Consider the following 20485-nt stretch of genomic DNA (forward strand, 5'->3'; position numbering starts at 1 on the left):
TAACAGCACCATATTGAAGGTTAAAGTTTTAGCATATGAATTTTGGAGAACATTCAGTCTCTCACATTCTTTCCTGGCCCTTCAAAATTTATATCCTTCCCACACACAGGATACTCATTTCATCTCAACACCTTTAAAAGTCTCAATTGGTTCCAGTATCAACTCTTAAGTCCAAAGTCCCAGATGTAATCCAAATACAGCCATTACCTTGATAACCAAGAAGGTATTGCTTCCAGGACTCCCTCAAATACCAAAGTCTAACTTCCTTATATAAAGTGATGTAGGGTTTGCATATAGCTTGCACTTATATACTTTATTTTATTTTTTTTTGGAAATGACAAGTTATTTAATTAGGTTCTTTGCAAGAAGTTCAGAACACTACTTTGTGAGGATAAATTCCATTTGTGAGAGCAAACACGGAGCGGAGGTAGCCCTGGAGCTGAGGGACAGCTTTGATTCTTCGCAGAATTTGTGAGTCCACAGCTTTCTGATCAACCTTGCGCTGCTCTGTGATCTCGTATTTCTCTCTCTCTGTATCGAAGATCTCGCCCTCCTGGTGTCTGGGTTTACGCAGCTTCTTCTTCTTGAAGTAAGTGTCAGTGAGATGTTCTGGGATTTTCACATCACTGATATCGATTTTGGTGGAGGTGGCAATGACAAATTTCTGGTGTGTTCTACGCAGAGGAACTTGATTGAGGGATAGAGGCCCAGTCACAAGTAGCAAGCCACTGCCCAGCTGCTTCAGGAAAACGACCCTCTTGCCTCTGTGGCACCCAGTGAGGATGATCAGAATGGTCCCAGGAGTGATGATGGCACGCAGCTTCCTCACATGCTTACTGAAGGGTTTTTTGCCATGACTCAACAGTTTTTGAGGCACATCTTCAGTAGGGTAATACCTAGGCATTTTGTGAAGTTTGACCACTCGGGTACCACCATTCTTGTCTCCACCAACTGGTTTTGTGACAGTAGCAAGAACACGAACCTTCTTTTTCTTTTCGACCTTGGATTTAGCTGCTGAATACTTTCTCTTGTACAAGGCCTTTCTGGAGTACATGGCTGATCGGGAATATCTGCCAATTCCTCTGACCAGGACAGGATTTCGGCTGCAGTGGGGCTTCCCCTTCTTAACTTTCTTCACCTTTTCCACCTTTTTAGCCTTGTTGCCAGCATCAGCCTTCTTGGCTTCAGGTTTTTTCTCCTTAGTATCTGGCTTCTCAGCCTTTTCACCCGCCATCTTGCAAGATGGGAAAGAGCTGCACTTTTATACTTTAAATAATCTCTAGATTACTTGTAATACCTAACACAATGTAAATGCTATGCAGTAACTTGTAAATATAGTATAAGTGATATGTAAATAATTGCTGCCACACAGCAAATTGAATTTTTGGGTTTTGAAGCTTTCTGAAAAAAATTTTTGATTGTTGTTCAGTTCGTTAAATCTGTGGGCACAACCTGTGGATGCCAATGGCTGACTGTATATGTAAATCAGATATGACAGAGACTCCAGGGATGATTCATCCCGAGGGAAATTTCCTCTCCAGTCTATGAAACCAGATAAGTGATGCACTTCCAACATATAGTGCATCCAAAACACAATGATGGGACAGGAATAGAATGCTATGCTATGCTATGCTAAGTCACTTCAGTCATGTCCGACTCTGTGCGACCCCATAGACGGCAGCCCACCAGGCTCCCCCGTCCCTGGGATTCTCCAGGCAAGAACACTGGAGTGGGTTGCCATTTCCTTCTCCAAGGAATAGAATAGGTATCGTTATTTCAGAAGGGAGAAATCAGGAGGAAAGGGATAACATGTCTGAAGTGAGTCAAAAACCTAGCAATGAAAATGCCATTAGATCTTAAGTTTGGGGAATAGTTCTCTTGGGATTAATGCTCTACCTTAGGGAGCTGTGGAGGGGCAGTCCTGCCCCTGCGTCTCTGCTTGATGGGGGTCATGCCTCCAGGATTCTGCCAGCCTGGGGTCAAGCCTACAGAGCTTCAGGAAGCCCAGCCTCCGCAGCTCCAGGGTGACTGCCCTTTCATGTGTTGAAATTGAGGTGATGTTTCTATCCTTAGAAACTCAGGAGAGAGTCCTGATAATTGCTTTTGGGATCTCTTCCTGTGTTTTGAAGAATATTGCTTGTTTGCGGTTGAACTGCTCTCTGATGTGGTCCTGTAGGATCTAAGAAGTCTGACAGTTTTCCTGGTGCTATACACAGAATATTTGTTTCTCCCCAAAATTCATATATTGAGACCTAATAACCCCCAATGTGATGGTATTTGGAGGGCAGAAGCTTTGGGAGGTAATTGGGTCATGATGGTGGAGCCCTCGTGATGAGATTAGTGTCCTTATAGGGCCCTCAGAGCTCTCCCTCACCCCTTCTGCCATATGAGGTTACTGTCTATGAATGAGGAAGTGGGCTCTCACCAGACGCTGAATCTGCCAGGGACTTGATCTTAGACTTCATGGCCTCTAGAACTATGAGAAATAAATCTGTCTTGTTTATAACACACCCAGTCTATGGTATTCTGTTTTAGCAGCCCAAACTGACTGGGACACTTTTTGTCTTATTTGTATTCCCTTCAGTTCAGATTGGCAGTGTTTCCCTTGGAGTGGCTAATTAAGTCTGTGGTTCATACCCATAACTAAACTTTATATCAAATCATTATTCCGCCACATCCTTGGTATTCTCTGCAATATGGATAGTCTGAGAACTTTTCAAGCCTTTTTGTACTGATTCCTTTGTTCTTAACAATTCCTTATTAAATTCTTCCTCCATTCTCACACTTTACTGTGAGCAGTCAGGAGGAAATAAACTACTCCTTCAAGACTTTGCCTGAAATCTCCTCAGATAATCTGTATTTTTCATCACTCAAAAGTCCTGCCTTCTCTGTCTGATTTAACTTCACTCACTATGACAATCTCTATCTTCATCCACATTGTTGTGGATGCATTATTTTGTTCTTTTTAATGGCTAAGTGATATGCCATTGTATATTTGTACCACATCTTCGTTTCGCTTATACATAGAATATAAAAAATGGTACAAGTGAAACTTGTTCATAAAACCAAAACAGAGTCACACATATAGAAAACAAACTTATGGTTACCAGGGGGAGAAGCATGGGGAGGGAGATAAGCTGGGAGATTGGGATTGACATACACATACTACTCTGTATAAAATAGCTAAAAAGAACGTACTGTATAGCACAGGGAACTCTCCTCAATATTCTGTAATGACCTATATGGGAAAAGAATCTAAATAAGAATGGATCTATGAAATTGTATAACTGATTCACTTTACTTATAGCAGAATCTAACACAACATTGTAAATCAACTATACTCCAATAAAAATTAATTGAAAAAAATTCTGCCTTCAACAAAACACTGGAACATGAGCACGATTCAGCCATGTCGCTCGCCCCTTCATAATAAGGACTGCCTTTCCTTCATTGTCAAATAGCATGTACCCATTTCCATATGCGACTTCATCAGAATGACGTTTTACCATATTTCTCCCCAAATTTTATCATGATTATTTCTGTATTTCTAGGAAGATAGAAGCTTTCACTATAGCTGTGCTCTTTTCTTTCTGAGCTCTCACTAGAACCACCTTTAGCAGTCCTTTCACAGCAATCTCTGCTTTCTCTAGTATGTCTCAAATCTCTCCAGCCCCTACCCACCACCAGTTCTGAAGCCACTTCTACATTTATAGATACTTGTTTCAGCACCACCCCACTTTTTAGTCCCAGTTTCTATCTTAGTCTCCTTGGGCTGCAAGAACAAAATACTATAGACTGAGTGGCTTAAATTGATAGGCGTTTCTTTTCTCATAATTCTGGAAACTAGAAGCCTAAGATCAGGGTGCCAGCAAGGTTGGATTCTGATAGGGCCTTCCTTTTAGCCTTCAGATATCACCTTCCCACTGTGTGCGCCCATGGCCTTCCCTCTGTGTGTTCATGTGGGGAGGAGTGAGAGAGAGGGAGGTGTTGGGGGGCTGGTGAGAGACTTTTATAAAGGTACTAATCTCATCAGGGAAGCTCCATCCTCATGACCTCATCTAAACCTAATTACCTCCCAAAGGCCCCATCTCCTAATATCATCATATTGTGGGTTAGAGCTTCAAACATGAATTTTGGGCAGACACTAACGTTCAGTCCATAACACAGCTAAAACATCCTGTTACATAGTAAAACTTATTTCTGAAAGCTGTAATTAATATTTCCCTGGCCAAAAGAGACACATTTATAGTTGATTTGGATTCTTATCCTGCAGTTTATGGTAGCTCAAAGCCTTTGCTCTAGATTTCTGCAAATATTGAGATGCCTAATATCATTGCTTTTCGGCTCAAAAGATTTCTGGTTAAGTAAATGCATAACGTTTATCACATCATATTGATGCACATGTGGAAAGTCATGCCTCTTTGGACTTTCCACAAAAGAATTCATTTATTCCAAGTATTCATGAGCAATGTAGATTTTAGTAAAGCTTTAATAGCAGGGAAGGATAAGGAGGTTACATTACAATAATGCAAACCAGTTTATTACATATTTTATATTTTTTGACAGGTAGTATTTGCTTTTGAGAGATGTATGGTAAATAAGTGCAGGTGTATGGTTTGAGTACATGTGCATATGTGAGTTTGTGTGTGGGTCTGTGTGTGTGAGTATACATGCTTGGTCCAATAGTTACCTATTAGAAAAAAATTGGGCAGATTTTTTTTTTTCTAATTTTATTTGATTTTTAAACTTTACATAATTGTAAACAAGCTCATATACAGGTCACTAGTAGAGAGCTTGAGTACATGACCTGATTTGGAGGGTGTCAAAGCTTGGAATGCCAAAACAAAATACCACAACCTGGATGGCTTAGACAGCAGATATGTATTTCTTACAGTTCTGAAGGTTGGGAAATCCAAGATCAAGATGGATGCTGCTTTATTTGCTGGCAAGAGCTCTTTCCTGCCTTTTAAACAGTCACTCTCTCACTCTATTTTCACGTGGTGGACAGAAAGAACTCTACCCTCTCTCTTCTGACAAGGACACTATTCCCTCCCACATCTAAACCCAATCACCTACCAAAGGCCTAAACTCCAAATACCATGGCATTGGAGATTAAGGCTTTAACATATAAATTTGCAGGGGGCACATAAACATTCAATCCATAACAAAGGGCTTATGCTTGGCTTTGAGACTTGGAGTTCCGAAGCCACCCATCTTTCGCCACAACTTGAGATGTCATGGCCATCATCAGGGAGACAGATGGAAGCCCCTCCACACCACCACATTAGTACAAACTGCATTAAAAAGGCTTAGGGAAGTGTTCTGTATGAATACAAAGGAAGGGGACAGGGAATGCAAATTGGAGCAGGATCAGTCCGTCTTTGCAAGGAATGAAGTTTCCTAGATGGTGGAAGGAGCTTTGCATGGTGGTAAGGGGGTGTTAAATGAAGGAAATACTTGGGAGAAAAGCAAAAAATTAGGAGTAGAAAATACTTTGGATCTTTATAAGCTTGCCTAGTGGTTTTGTAGAGAATAAAAGAGCAGAGTGCTACACACTGACGTCTATCCAGCGTTTGCAGAGAGAGAGAGAGAGAGAGAGTAGTGTCCAAGTAAGAGTCAGGGTCCAAGAGTTCCAGATGATGAGCAGCAGTAGATGAGCGGTGGTCCGTGGCCAACCTGGGAGAAATTCTACCCTGGAGGAGCTTCTGAGTAGACCTTTTGGGTGAACTTAAGGGAAGCCTCACTTTTCAGAGTATTTCAGAAGAGGTTGATCCTTGAAGTGGAAAGTGGGGGTGGAAATGGATATCAATGCTTGTGTTATATTTATATATAAACTGGATGTGAACAGGATTCCCTCGAATTTTTATTCCTGAGGGAAAGAGTCTTTGCTATGACACATAAGGTAATTTTTATTGGGATAAACACTCAGAGTCTTTTTTGTACTCTTAAAAGAAAGGAGAGGGGAGGGGGTACTTCAAGTCATTTCAACCTGTAATGCAAGTCCTTTCCTTGGAAAACTGCATGTCTTCACAGGAGATAGTTCATACTCTAGTGTCAGTTGGGCCATGCTGAGAAGCACACTGAGGATCTCTCCACTAGATCAGAGCTTGCAAAAAAAAATTTTTTTTTTAAACAGCCAAATAGCAAATATTTAGGCATTTTAAGCTATATGATCTTTCGTGCAACTCCATTCAACTCTGCCAAGATAGGAGGAATTAGCCGTGCTAAGTTACTTCAGTTGTGTCCGACTCTTTGTGACCCCATGGACCATGGACTGCTAGGCTCCTCTGTCTATGGGATTCTCCAGGCAAGAATACTAGATAATAGTAATACTTAAGTCAAAGACTATTATTGCTGGAAGGGGGATCCCTTATGCACCTCAGAGTAGGATCTTATCTCAAACTCCAAAATGAATTGTCTGAGGAGACATTTGTTGTGTACTGATAAAGCAAGAGATTTTATTGGGAAGGGACACCTAGGCAGAGAGCAGGAGGGTAAGGGCACCCAGAAGGACTACTCTGCCAGATGGCTCACAGTCTGGGGTTTCATGTGATGGAATTAGTTTCCATCTAATCATTCTAAATGACCATTCATTCTGACTCAGTGTCTTTCTTGGTGGTACCTGCCTTGCTTAGCCAAGATGGATTAACAAGGAGGATTCTGAGAAGTTGGTAGGACATGTGGTATCTCCTTTTGACCTTTCCCAAATTCTTCCTGAAGGTGGTGACTTGTTAGTTACATATTCTTTACCAGAATCTTCTATTATAAAATAACTCATGCAAATGGTTACTATGGTGCCTGACAATGGTGGGTGGTTTCAGTGTTTCCCCTAACATTATGGCTATGTTCCAACAGAACTTTATTTATGGATGCTGACAGCTGAATTTCATGCAATTTTCATGTCACATGACATTTTCCTTAATTTTCTCCAACTATTTAAAAATGATTTTTAACTTGTTAGCCACTCAAAAATAGATGGTGGGCTACCTTTGGCCTGTAGACCTTAGTTTGCTCATTCCTGCATAGACTTAGCAGGTAACAGAAAGCACTGGCCTCTCTCCTGTGAAAAAAGGTGAGTGCCAATCTCTTTCTTCTTTTTTAAAAATTGGAATATAACTGCTTTGCAATGTTGTGTTAGCCTCTTCTGTATGATGAAATGAATCAGGCATATGCATACCTACATCCACTCCCTTTTGGACCTCCCTTCCGCCCAATGCCCATCCCCATCCCACTCCTCTAGGACATCACAGACCACCAAGCTTAGCTTTGTGTGCTTTACAACAGCCTCTTAATACTAGTTCAGCCTCTTCACCTTTGACAGCAGCTTCTGTTAATTAAGTCACTTGAAGGGTACATCCTTCTCATAAAGACAGGCATTAATTTTCCTCTGAGAAAATGCAAGCTGGTCTGGTAGTGAAGGAAAGACATTTTCCCTATCAGCTTGGGTTTCTGTGTTTTGTCCTTTGTGAACAACAGAATGCCCCATTATTATGCTGGGAAGCATTTTGCTCTTCCTTGCCAGACCTGAATCTTGGCTGAATCACAAGAACAACCACTCTGGTTTTCAATGACTATTCTTTTTGGTGCCAGGAAGAATGGTGCCAACTATGATTAAATTATTTTGATTCTTGGCCTCTGACTGATGGAGACAATGAGGGTGGTTTTTGCCAGTTCATCTCACCACATATATATATATTTTTTTTTTTAACAAAAATAGCCTTATTTTGCATATGTTATTTTGTAGTCTAAGAAAAAAAGTTGACAGCATAGCTGATATAGTCTCATATCATCAATAACATTATTTTAAATGGCCATGCACTGAATAATCATAAGTTGCAAAGAATTTGACCAAATTCTTTATTGTTGACTTTTAAATAGTTGCCAATCTTAATATTATAAAAATTGTGTAATGAAATTCTTTCAGATAAATTTTTGTGTAGCTTCATTTTTTTTTTAAGGATGAATTCCCAGGAATTGAATTGCTTGAGTAAGCATATATATTGAGGGCTTTCGATTAGTATCACAAAAATACACTCTAGAAAAAATCATCTCAATTTATATTCCCATCAGGAATACATGCAAATTTCAATTTCTCTGTACACTTGCCATTAAATTTTAATTTCTTGGGGAATCTAAATGGTTTAAATAAAACTTTGTATTTATATATCTTTCTCAATGTTGTGAATACTAATGTGACAGGAACACTGTCTTCTTTATTGTTTATTTTCAGTTCCTAGCACAGTTCCTGACATATAGTATTCAATAAATATAGGTTCAACTAAAAGACAAGAGAAAGAATAGACAATATTGGCAATATTTAGGTATGTACTTTACATATTTTCCCAATTTTTCAGAGTGATTAATTTGTTGCAAAATATGATCTGATTACATTTATGAGATCTGCTTTTCCAGCTCTATGCTTGCTAGTGTTCTTTTTCTAAATATGGCTTAAAATGTAGGATAATAACCAAAATGATTGTAGCATAACATGGTTTTGAATCTTTGTTTTTGGTATTTAGAGAAAACCTTTTGTTTCTATAATCTTTATACTGCTGATAACCTCTGTCTCTCTTTGTCTCTGTCTGTTCACAATCCAATTATGTAGTCCATTGGATCAGGTATATAGAGCTTTTATTTGGAATGTGTGTATATCCAAAGACTTCAAAACATTTTCATTTTTTGAATACTTACACAGGTTAGATAGCAGAAAAGATAAATGACCTTGGACAAGCAATAAATGGAAATATCCTTGTTGTTGATCGAGTGTAATTAGGATTTTGCTTTCATAATAGTAGTTGCAGCTGTGCATTCAAATGAAGAAATGCCTGCAAGGGCAAGATGCTCTCTTTAGATTGATACCCTACTGCTACTAGATTGTCCTAGTTGACTTATAGACCCTGTAGTGTTGAGTAAAATAATTGTCTATTTACACAGACAAAGCAATTTCTGACTCCAAGGTCACTTGCAGTTTACAAGAACATTTTTGAAGTTTTACAGGGACAGCACTTAGATGAGAGCTGTGTAAAAGAATTATAGATTCTTTACAGAATATTTTCAGGTGGTCCTCCATATCCATTATGGGTTTTGTAGATTTAAAATGTTTGCCTAAAGAAGCCATTATTGTTTTATTCACTGATGTATTGCAAACATAAAAGAACAATACCTCTTCTCTGCTGGTCACAATGGTATAAAATTAGAAGCGATTTAAAAAAGCTGAAAGATTCACAAATCTGTTGAAATTAAACAACATGCTCACGAACAACCAATGGGTCAACGAAGAAATGAAAATAAAAATTAAAAAAAAAAACTTGAAGCAAACAAAAATGAAAACACAGTAGACCAAATGTATGGTATACTGTATAAGCAGTTTTAAGAAGGAAGTTTATACCTATAAAAGCTTACATTAATGAAAAAGAAAGATCTGAAACAACCTAACTTTGCCCTTCAAGGAACTAGAAAAAATGAGCCAGCCCAAAATTAGAAGGAAGGGAACAACAAAGAGCATAGCTGAGATAAATGAAATAGAGAACACAAAAATTAATGAAACTCAGAGCACTTTTTAAAAATATATAAACCAAATTGATAAATATTTAGGTAGGATAAGAAAAAAAAAAGAGAAGAGTCTAAATATAAATAATTGAGGACGCATTAGAGCTGACACCAGAAAAATACAAAGGATCATAAGAGACTACTATGAACATTTATATGCCAACAAATTAGTTAAATTAGAGGAAGCAGATAAATTCCTAGAAACATCCAATCTATTAAAATTGAATCAAGGAGACACAGAAAATCTAAATGCCCAATAAACAGTAATTACTACTCAACATAGAAAAGTTCAGGACCAGATAGTTTCATTGGTGAATTATATCTAACATTTTAGAAGTAAAGTTGATTCTTCTCAAATTCTTGCCAAAAATTCAAGAGACGGGAACACTTGGAAACTCATTTTATGAGGCCAGTATTGCCCTGATACCAAAACCAATTAAAGACATATAAAAAAAGAAAATTGCAGGCCAATATTTCTGATGAATATTTCTCATCATCTTTGCATGTTGAGATGCAAAAATTCTCAAAAAAATACTAGCAACTTGAATTCAATAGCACATTGAAAAGATCATACACCATGGTCAGATAGAATTTGTTCTTGGGATGGAAAAGTGGTTAAATATGTGCAAATCAGTTTGTGATATATCATATTAATGCTAGAATGAAAGATAAAAATCATGTTATCATCTCAATAATGCATGAAAAGCATTTGACAAAAATATAATATTCTTTCGGAATAAAAATTCTCAACAAATTGACTATAGAAGGAATTTGCCTCTACATAATAAAAGCTGTATAAAACAAGGCCACAGTTAATGTTACATTCTACAGTAAAAGGTTGGAAACTTTTCTCTAAGATCAGGAACAAGACAAAGGTGCCCACTCTCACCATTCTTATTCAACATAGTACTGGAAGTTCTAGCCAGAGTAATTTGGCAAAAAAAAGACATGATTATTGGAAAAGAAGCAGTAAAATTTTCTGTATTGGCAAATGCTATACTTTTATCTATGCTGCTGCTAAGTCGCTTCAGTCGTGTCTGACTCTGTGCGACCCCATAGATGGCAGCCCACCAGGCTCCCCTGTCCCTGGGATTCTCCAGGCAAGAATACTGGAATGGGTTGCCATTTCCTTCTCCAATGCATGAAGGTGAAAAGTGAAAGTTAAGTCGCTCAGTCGTGTCCAACTCTTAGTGACCCCATGGACTGTAGCCCACCAGCCTCCTCCATCCATGGGATTTTCCAAGCAAGAGTACTGGAGTGGGGTGCCATTGCCTTCTCCTACTTTTATCTATAGAAAATCCTAAAGATTCCATCCAAAACTGTTAGAACTAATCAACAAATTCAGTAAGAATTACAGGGTATCTCTATAGTTTATAAACAGCATATAGAAATCAGTCACATTTTTATATACTAACAATGAGATATCTGAAAAAGAAATAAATAAAACAATCTCAATCCCAATAGTATCAAAAACAATAAAATACTTGGGAGTACATTTAACCAAGAGAGTGAAGAACTATACACTGACAACTATAGGACTTTGTTGAATAAAAGGAAGATGATTCAAATAAATGGAAAGATATATGTGTTCATAGATTGGAAGAATGGACATTGTCAAAAAGTCCATAATATTCAAAGCCATCTATAACATTAATGCAATTCCTATAAAAATTATAATGGCATGTTTTACAGAAAAAGAAAAAATAATGCTAAAATTTACATGGTACCACAGAAGATCCCCCAAAGAGCCAAAGCAATTTTCAGAAAGAAAAACAAAGCCAGATACATCACACTTTCTGATTTCAAAGTATACTACCAGGCAGTAGTAGTCAAAAGAGTGTGGTACTGGCATGAAGATAGACACAGGACAAATGGAACACAGCCAAGAGCACAGAAATGAAACTGCATACGTGGTCAGCTAATATTTGAAAAGGGTCAATAATATTCAGTGGGGAATGGATAGCATTTTCAAGAAATCACCTGGGGAAAACTTTATATCCACAAAGGGTAAGAACTTCCAATTATAATATTAGTAAGTTTTGGGAATTCCATGTATTTCAAGGTGATTATAGTTGATGATATTAAACATACTGAAAGTTGCTAAAAAACTCGATATTAACCAAAGAAATGATATTGAACAAAGAAATGTTTAATGTTTGTTTAAACAAAGAAACTAACAAGTTAAACAAAGAAATGTTTGTTTAATGATGTTAAACAAAGAAAGGATAATTATGTGAAGTGATGGAGATGTTAGCTATTGGAATGGTCATAGTCATTTTGCAATTTATAACTATATTAAATCAATGTAATGTATACCTTGAAAATATATAATGTTATATCTCATTATATTTTAATTATAATAACAGAATGATGCCTGGCGCATTTCAAAAGCAAAATAAATATTTGTTTACAGAAGAAGAGTTTCATGTGTTTTGCTTTCTTTAATCTGTCAATCAATAAATATTTTCTGAGCATTTACAAAATACTTGGTGTGATAGATTTATAAGATTTCTATTTCAAAGAGCTTATAGCTTATAGTCTAACTGGAGTGATAAAAACCCAACACATGTGAAAGCTTACCATTTCTAATTATATCAATATCTTAGAAACCAAACATAATCATGTTTACAATCATAACAATGGAATGGGCTTTAACCGTGCCCCTTCCCCCCCAAAAAAAACCACTTAAAAATACAAAGTAAAAATTCTGTGATAATGAATGTCTGGGATTCCTTCCTCCAAGTTTTTTTTTTTTCTTTATTTCCTATATCATGCTGTCACAACTGATTCTAATATGTCTTTCTCTAGATGAAAATCTTTCAGTAGCTACCATGCACTAGAGGATAAAATTCAAATTTCATAGAATGGCTGTGATAGATCAATTATAGTGACAAAATCGTTGTCATTTCTCTCATAGAGAGGTGAGGGCATCTATGTATTCTCCCCCTTGAATATGGGCAGGTTTCATAACTGCTTTAACACATTGAGATGGCAGAAGGGATGCTTTGCCAGTTTAAAGGTCAAGGCCCAAAGAGATCGACAGTTTCTGCTTCTTGCCTCTTGAAACACCCACTCTAGGCAGCTCAACTGCTGAAGTTTAAACTCTCTGCTGTAAACATTATGTGGAAAAACTATGAAAAAACCGAGTGGAGAGTGGCTCAGTAGAGCCTTGCTCTCCATTCTTCCCCACCGAGGCACCAGATATATAAAAGAAGCTGCCTTGGATTCTCTACTCCAGCTCAGCTACCTTCTGAATGTCACCAAGTGACCTTGATCAACACCACATGGAGCAGGAGAATCAAGCAGCTTAGTCTGGTCCATTTTGTATCATAGATTGTGAACGTCATGAAATGACTTGTTTCAAGCCAGCACATTTGCAGTAGTTCGTTACACAGAGATACATGGCCATAACAATAGCAATCAAGTTTCCTATAAATTTAATGTCTAAATTATCACATTTTCTCTACTTTTAGGAAAGTTAATAAGCTTTATTAAGTTTTGAGCAATTTTCATTAACGGAAAAAATTGAACTAAAAATAGAGATCCCATACACCCCTTGAAAGTGTGAAAGTGCTAGTCACTCAGTTGTGCCCAACCAGCAATGAATGAGAGTTCGTATTGCTCTTCATTCTCACCAGCATTTGTTATGTCCAGTGTTCTGGATTTTGGCTATCCAAACAAATGTGTGTAGTGGTATCTCATTGCTGTTTCTATTTGAATTCTCTAATGCTGTATGATGGAGAAGGAAATGGCAACCCACTCCAGTGTTCTTGCCTGGAGAGTCCCAGGGATGGGGGAGCCTGGTGGGCTGCCGTCTACGGGGTCACACAGAGTCAGACATGACTGAAGTGACTTAGCATTGCATAATGCTGTATGATGTTGAGAATCTTTTTCATATGCTTATTTTCTGTCTGTATGTCTTTTTTGGTAAAGCGTTTTTGTTTTTGTTTTCAAATCTGTTGCCCATTTTAAAATTGGGTTGCTTGTTTTATTACCATTGAATTTTAAGCATTCTTTGTATATTTAAAGTACCAGTTCTTTAACTGAAATGTATGTGTTTTTCAAAAGATTTTATCCCAATTTCCTAGACTTTTAACCTTCATATTCCTTCAAACATGCAATACACATTGCCTATGCTCAAATCACAAAAAACTGTTTTGCTTCCTCTGCATATCATGCTCTCTCTTACTAATATTTCTGTACTTTTGCATAGGCTATTCTGATATCTGCATTCGAGGCAGAGGGAACTTTACTTATATTTGAAGTATGAAGAGTATTAGAGGACTGTATTATACCCTTTGTGAAATCTTCCTGTATTACAAAGAGATTTAATGCCTAAGTTCTCTGTGCTTAAAAACCACTTTTGTGTATGTGTGTGTGTGTGTGTATGCACGTGCGTGTTAAGTCACTTCAGTCATGTCTGACTCTTTGTGACCTGATGGACTGTAGCCTGCTAGGCTCCTCTTTTCATGGGATCCTCCAGGCAAGAATGCTGGAGTGGGTTGCCATGTCCACCTCCAGGCAATCTTCTCAATCCAGGGATCAAAATCGCATCTCCTATGTCTCCTGCATTGGCAGACAGGTTCTTTATCATTAGCGCCACATGGGAAGCCCCCTGTTTTGTGTATACATCAAATAAAACACTGAGCACATTTAATTCTAACTCTGGTTTATGATCCTGTCAACCAAAAGGATCATGAACATTCCCCAAACGGGTGCCATATCTTTTACATCTTGATAACAATTCTCCAGGCCTTCATATAAGAAAAAAGATGCATCATAGATACAAATTATATGAAGGAATGCCCGGAATAAATCTTGGTGATGAAGTGTGAGGGGAGAGATCATGAATTACTTCACTGAGCATTTCATGATAGAAGTCATAGGTTTCAGAATGGAAGAATAAAGAATAACATTTGGCTAGAAAGGAATGATAAGGTTTTGAAAGACAGTAGAAACACATCTATCTGTGGCTTCCACCTTGGGTGTATTCTCTCTCACTTTGTTGAATCACTGACTCAGGGGGAAGCCAGCTGCCATGCGATGAGGTGACTGCATGGGAGCTCCAGGCAGTGAGGGGTCAAAGCCTGCCAGTAACTATGTGACTGACCCTGGACAAAGATCAATGTGACTGTGCTCTCTGCACTGTTTACCAGCATGTTATTTTCATTTAACCTGATATTATTGTTCAAGTGAGCTATAGGTGCTAGGATAGGAATCAAAAGCTCTGACTAAAGAGAGGTGAAGAGAGATCTGGCTAGAAGTTTTAGGTGAAATAGGTCATCTAAATGACTACATCTAACCAACTCACCAGAGACCACTCTTTCTGGTAGCCAGCCAGCCCCATTTAGGAACTCTTATATTTTAATACTGGTCTGCACAATGTAACTTGCTGCTAGATCACTTGCTTTGGTTTAGGCTCAAGGAATAATGGAAAAAGTTCACAATTCAAATACAAAATCAAAAGTTTTAAGTGTGTGGAAAATTTGTTTTATGTTAAAACAGTTCCATTATAACATGGAGCTATTTGTAGTCTTTAGTATTCCACTTTGTTTGAATATTTATACACTTTACTGCCAAAGCATTAATGTGCTTGATTATGAAACTCCCCAGACCCTGTTGAGGATTTTACATAATTACAGTAAAATCATTACATTATGTTTCTAATAGCTGAGAAAATATGCAAAATCTGAAAAAAATATCTAGTCATAAGTTTTTTGACAATGGATTGTGGACCTCTATTGGCTTCCTTGGGATATCATCTCTCTGCTTAAACTGCAGGACTGAGAACTAAAATCATAAGAAGATAGAAAGATAAAACTTTAAGGAATAGAAAATGCTTATTTGCACTCCAATTCCAATTTATCACTCCTATCCTCTAAATGTGGAATTGCTTATAATAATAATAATAGGATGTTTAGAACATATGGTGTTGACATTGGTTTCTTCTGAACCGAAGCTGTGCTTAACATCAGGAGGAGCTGAGAGGAGTGAGGTTAAGTTTAGGGCATGAACCAGAAGCGAAGTTTGTCATTTTAACATAGTGCTGCATCCCTGGGGTCTGTCCCAGCCTGTTTTTATTTGTTATTTTTCTTCACTTCCTTCCTACTCCTTCTCTTTCTATTCCAGGAATATACTGCTTGCTAGTTGATCATCCTCAAAGTTAATTCATTAGAGGTCAAGAAAAATTCTTTGCTTTCATGTACTCCTATGTCCCAGGCATTAGAAATGTTGCCTCACTGCTAACTAATGAGGTGAGCTATTCATTCAGCTCTTGAGACGTTGTATCTGAAATAATATCTGGGCATCTCTAGTGACTCAAAGTTACTGATAGGAAAGAAATATTAGCTTAATACCTACTTCTAAGGGATCATGACAGAAGTTTTTAGAAATATATTTTAGTTCCTGAACCTCAGTTTTCCCATCTATCAGTTCAGTTCAGTTCAGTTGCTCAGTTGTGTCCGACTCTTTGCGACTCCGTGAATCACAGTACGCCAGGCCTCCCTGTCCATCACCAACTCCTGGAGTTCACTGAAACACAATGTCCATCGAGTTGATGATGCCATCCAGCTATCTCATCCTCTGTCATCCCCTTTTCCTCCTGCCCTCAGTCCTTCCCAGCATAAGAGTCTTTTCCAATGAGTCAACTCTTCGCATGAGGTGGCCAAAGTACTGGAGCTTCAGCTTTAGCATCATTCCGTCCAAAGAACACCCAGGGCTGATCTCCTTTAGAATGGACTGGTTGGAATTCCTTGCAGTCCAAGAGATTCTCAGGAGACTTCTCCAACACCACAGTTCAAAAGCATCAATTCTACGGTGCTCAGCTTTCTTCACAGTCCAACTCTCACATTCATACATGACCACTGGAAAAACCATAGCCTTGACTAGAATGACCTTTGCTGGCAAAGTAATGTCTCTGCTTTTCAACATGCTATCTAGGTTGGTCATAACTTTCCTTCCAAGAAGTAAGCGTCTTTCAATTTCATGGCTTCAGTCACCATCTGTAGTGATTTTGGAGCCCCCGAAAATAAAGTCTGACACTGTTTCCACTGTTTCCCCATCTATTTCCCATGAAGTGATGGGTCCAGATGCCATGAATTTAGTTTTCTGAATGCTGAGCTTTAAGCCAACTTTTTCACTCTCCACTTTCACTTTCATCAAGAGGCTTTTTAGTTCCTCTTCACTTTCTGCCATAAGGGTGGTGTCACCTGCATATCTGAGGTTATTGGTATTTCTCCTGGCAATCTTGATTCTAGCTTGTGCTTCTTCCAGTCCAGCGTTTCTCATGATGTACTCTGCATAGAAGTTAAATAAGCAGGGTGACAATATACAGCCTTGACGAACTCCTTTTCCTATTTGGAACCCAGTCTGTTGTTCCATGTCCAGTTCTAACTGTTGCTTCCTGACCTGCACACAAATTTCTCAAGAGGCAGATCAGGTGGTCTGGTATTCCCATCTCTTTCAGAATGTTCCACAGTTTATTGTGATCCACACAGTCAAAGGCTTTGGCATAGTCAATAAAGCAGAGGTAGATGTTTTTTTGGAACTCTCTTGCTTTTTCAATGATCCAGCAGATGTTGGCAGTTTGATCTCTGGTTCCTCTGCCTTTTCTATATCCACCTTGAACATCTGGAAGTTCATGGTTCATGTATTGCTGAAGCCTGGCTTGGAGAATTTTGAGCATTACTTTACTAGCGTGTGAGATGAGTGCAATTGAGCGGTAGTTTAAGCATTCTTTGGCATTGCCTTTCTTTGGGATTGGAATGAAAACTGACCTGTTCCAGTCCTGTGGCCATTGCTGAGTTTTCCAAAATTGCTGGCATATTGAGTGCAGCACTTTCACAGCATCCTCTTTTTGGATTTGAAATAGCTCCACTGGAATTCCATCACCTCCACTAGCTTTGTTCATAGTGATGCTTTCTAAGGCCCACTTGACTTCACATTCCTGGATGAATGGCTCTAGGTGAATGATCATACCATCGTGATTATCTGGGTCGTGAAGATCTTTTTTGTACAGTTCTTCTGTGTATTCTTGCCACTTCTTCTTAATATCTTCTGCTTCTCTTAGGTCCATACCATTTGTGTCCTTTATCAAGCTCATCTTTGCATGAAATGTTCCCTTGGTATCTCTGATTTTCTTGACGAGATCTCTAGTCTTTCCCATTCTGTTGTTTTCCTCTATTTCTTTGCATTAATCGCTGAGGAGTGCTTTCTTATCTCTCCTTGTTATTCTTTGGAACTCTGCATTCAGATGTTCATATCTTTCCTTTTCTCCTTTGCTTTTTGCTTCTCTTCTTTTCACAGCTATTTGTAAGGCCTCCCCAGACAGCCATTTTGCTTTTTTGCATTTCTTTTCCATGGGGATGATCTTGATCCCAGTCTCCTGTACAATGTCACGAACCTCCGTCCATAGTTCATCAGACACTCTTTCTATAAGATCTAGTCCCTTAAATCTATTTCTCACTTCCACTGTATAATCACAAGGGATTTGATTTAGGTCATACCTGAAAGGTCTAGTGGTTTTCCCTACTTTCTTCAATTTCAGTCTGAATTTGGCCATAAGGAGTTCATGATCTGAGCCACAGTCAGCTCCCTGTCTTGTTTTTGCTGACTGTATAGAGCTTCTCCATCTTTGGCTGCAAAGAATATAATCAAACTAATTTCAGTGTTGACCATCTGGTGATGTCCATGTGTAGAGTCTTCTCTTGTGTTGTTGGAAGAGGGTGTTTGCTATGACCAGTGCGTTCTCTGGCAAAACTCTTTTAGCCTTTGCCCTGCTTCATTCCATATTCCAAGACCAAATTTGCCTGTTACTCCAGGTGTTTCTTGACTTTCTATTTTTGCATTCCAGTCCCCTTGGTTGTGATGGTGCACAAGTGTGGTGGAGAGGAGCTACCCCAGTCCAAGGTCAGGGGTGGTGGCGGAGAGGAGCAACCCCACATCCAAGGAGCTGTGGCTGCGTGGGCGCAGGGGGGCCTAGAGGAGCTACAACATGTTCAAGGTCAGGAGGGGTGGCGGTGAGGAGATACCCCTCGCCCAAGGTAAGGAGTAGTGGCTGCGCTTTGCTGGGGCAGCCGTGAAGAGAAACCCCAGATCCAAGGTTAGAGAAACCCAAGTAAGACGGTAGGTGTTCCAAGAGGGCATCAGAGGGCAGACACACTGAAACCATAATCACAGAAAACTAGCCAATCTGATCACATGGACCACAGCCTTGTCTAACTCAATGAAACAACCATGCCCTGTGGGGCCACCCAAGATGGGCGGGTCATGGTGGAGAGGTCTGACAGAATGTGGTCCACTGGAGAAGAAAATGGTAAACCACTTAAGTATTCTTGCCTTGAGAACCCCATAAACAGTATGAAAAGGCAAAATGATAGGACACTGAAAGATGAACTCCCCAGGTCGGTAGGTGCCCAATATGCTACTGGAGATCAGAGGAGAAATAACTCCAGAAAGAATGAAGAGATGGAGCCAAAGCAAAAAGAATACCCAGCTGTGGATATGACTGGTGATAGAAGCAAGGTCCGATGCTGTAAAGAGAAATATTGCATAGGAACCTGAAATGTCAGGTCCATGAATCAAGGCAAATTGGAAGTGGTCAAACAGGAGATGGCAAGAGTGAATGTCGACATTCTAGGAATCAGCGAACTAAGATGGACTGGAATGGGTGAATATAACTCAGATACCATTTTATCTACTGCTGTGGGCAGGAATCCCTTAGAAGAAATGGAGTTGCCATCATGGTCAACAAAAGAGTCTGAAATGCAGTACTTGGATGCAATCTCAAAAACGACAGAACGATCTCTGTTCGTTTCCAAGGCAAACCATTCAATATCACAGTAATCCAAGTCTATGCCCAACCAGTAATGCTGAAAAAGCTGAAGTTGAATGGTTCTATGAAGACCTATAAGACCTTTTAGAACTAACACCCAAAAAAGATGTCCTTTTCCCAACTATACAATGGTGCAAATAATTATAGGCTGTTTAAGTTGTTGCAAAGATGAGACAATATATGTAGGGCACTTGGAACATTGCCTTGAACATGTAAGTGATGCTGAATTTCCTTTCTTTTAATTTCTAAACTTGTCACATTTGTCCTTAGATTGAATTTCCTTCTACCTTTTCCTTACACCATGGGATGACTCTCCATCATAGCTATTATGGTTACAGTAAATAAGTTCTTCCCTTTGTCCAACTGAAGTTTCTGTTGCTAATATTTTATTGCCTTAGTTCTATGCTTCTTTTATTTAAATATACTAAGCTTTTCTTTTTCTTTTTTTCTCTTTTTTTTTTCAAAAGGTTTTGCCATATATCAACATGAATCTGCCACAGGTATACACCTGTTCCCCATCCTGAACCCTCCTCCCTCCTCCCTCCCAGTACCATCCCTCTGGGTCGTCCTAGTGCACCAGCGCCAAGCATCCAGTATTGTGCATCAAACCTGGACTGGCGACTCGTTTCATATATGATATTATACATGTTTCAATGTTTGGACTCTGTGGGAGTGGGACAGGGTGAGATGATTTGAGAGAATGGCATTGAAACATTTTCTTTTTAAAGTGTCCTGGATTCAACCTTATTAGCAAAAAAAATCCATTTTGATTCTTATCTCCAGTGGTGGAATAAAACCTTTTTATTCCTATTTTTTTTTAAATAAAGAAATCTATATTAGTAAGCAGCATTTGTTGATAATATTTTGATGGTAAAACATTTTTTTGAGGTCCCTGAAGTTATATATATTTTTTGCCAATGGATATAGTTCGCTATGACTAAGTATTACACTGGGTTTTTGACCATTTAACTCAGGTGATTGTTCTTTATAGTTGTATTCTAATGCTCTGTTTACAGGGTTCCATATATATAATTACATGTGATTCTTACAACACAATAAATTGGATACTGTCACTTTATTTTTTATTTTATGGATTTTAGCCTT

The 20485-nt window shown here is 38.6% G+C and overlaps 1 pseudogene; it reads right to left on the reverse strand.

Annotated features, from left to right (window-relative positions):
• Positions 1–342: 342 nt before the first annotated feature.
• Positions 343–1250, reverse strand: LOC109569880 (large ribosomal subunit protein eL6 pseudogene; annotated as a pseudogene).
• Positions 1251–20485: the final 19235 nt, after the last annotated feature.

Source organism: Bos indicus, chromosome 15 (genome assembly GCF_029378745.1).
Source record: "Bos indicus isolate NIAB-ARS_2022 breed Sahiwal x Tharparkar chromosome 15, NIAB-ARS_B.indTharparkar_mat_pri_1.0, whole genome shotgun sequence".
In the NCBI taxonomy this organism is placed as follows: Eukaryota; Metazoa; Chordata; class Mammalia; order Artiodactyla; family Bovidae; genus Bos; species Bos indicus.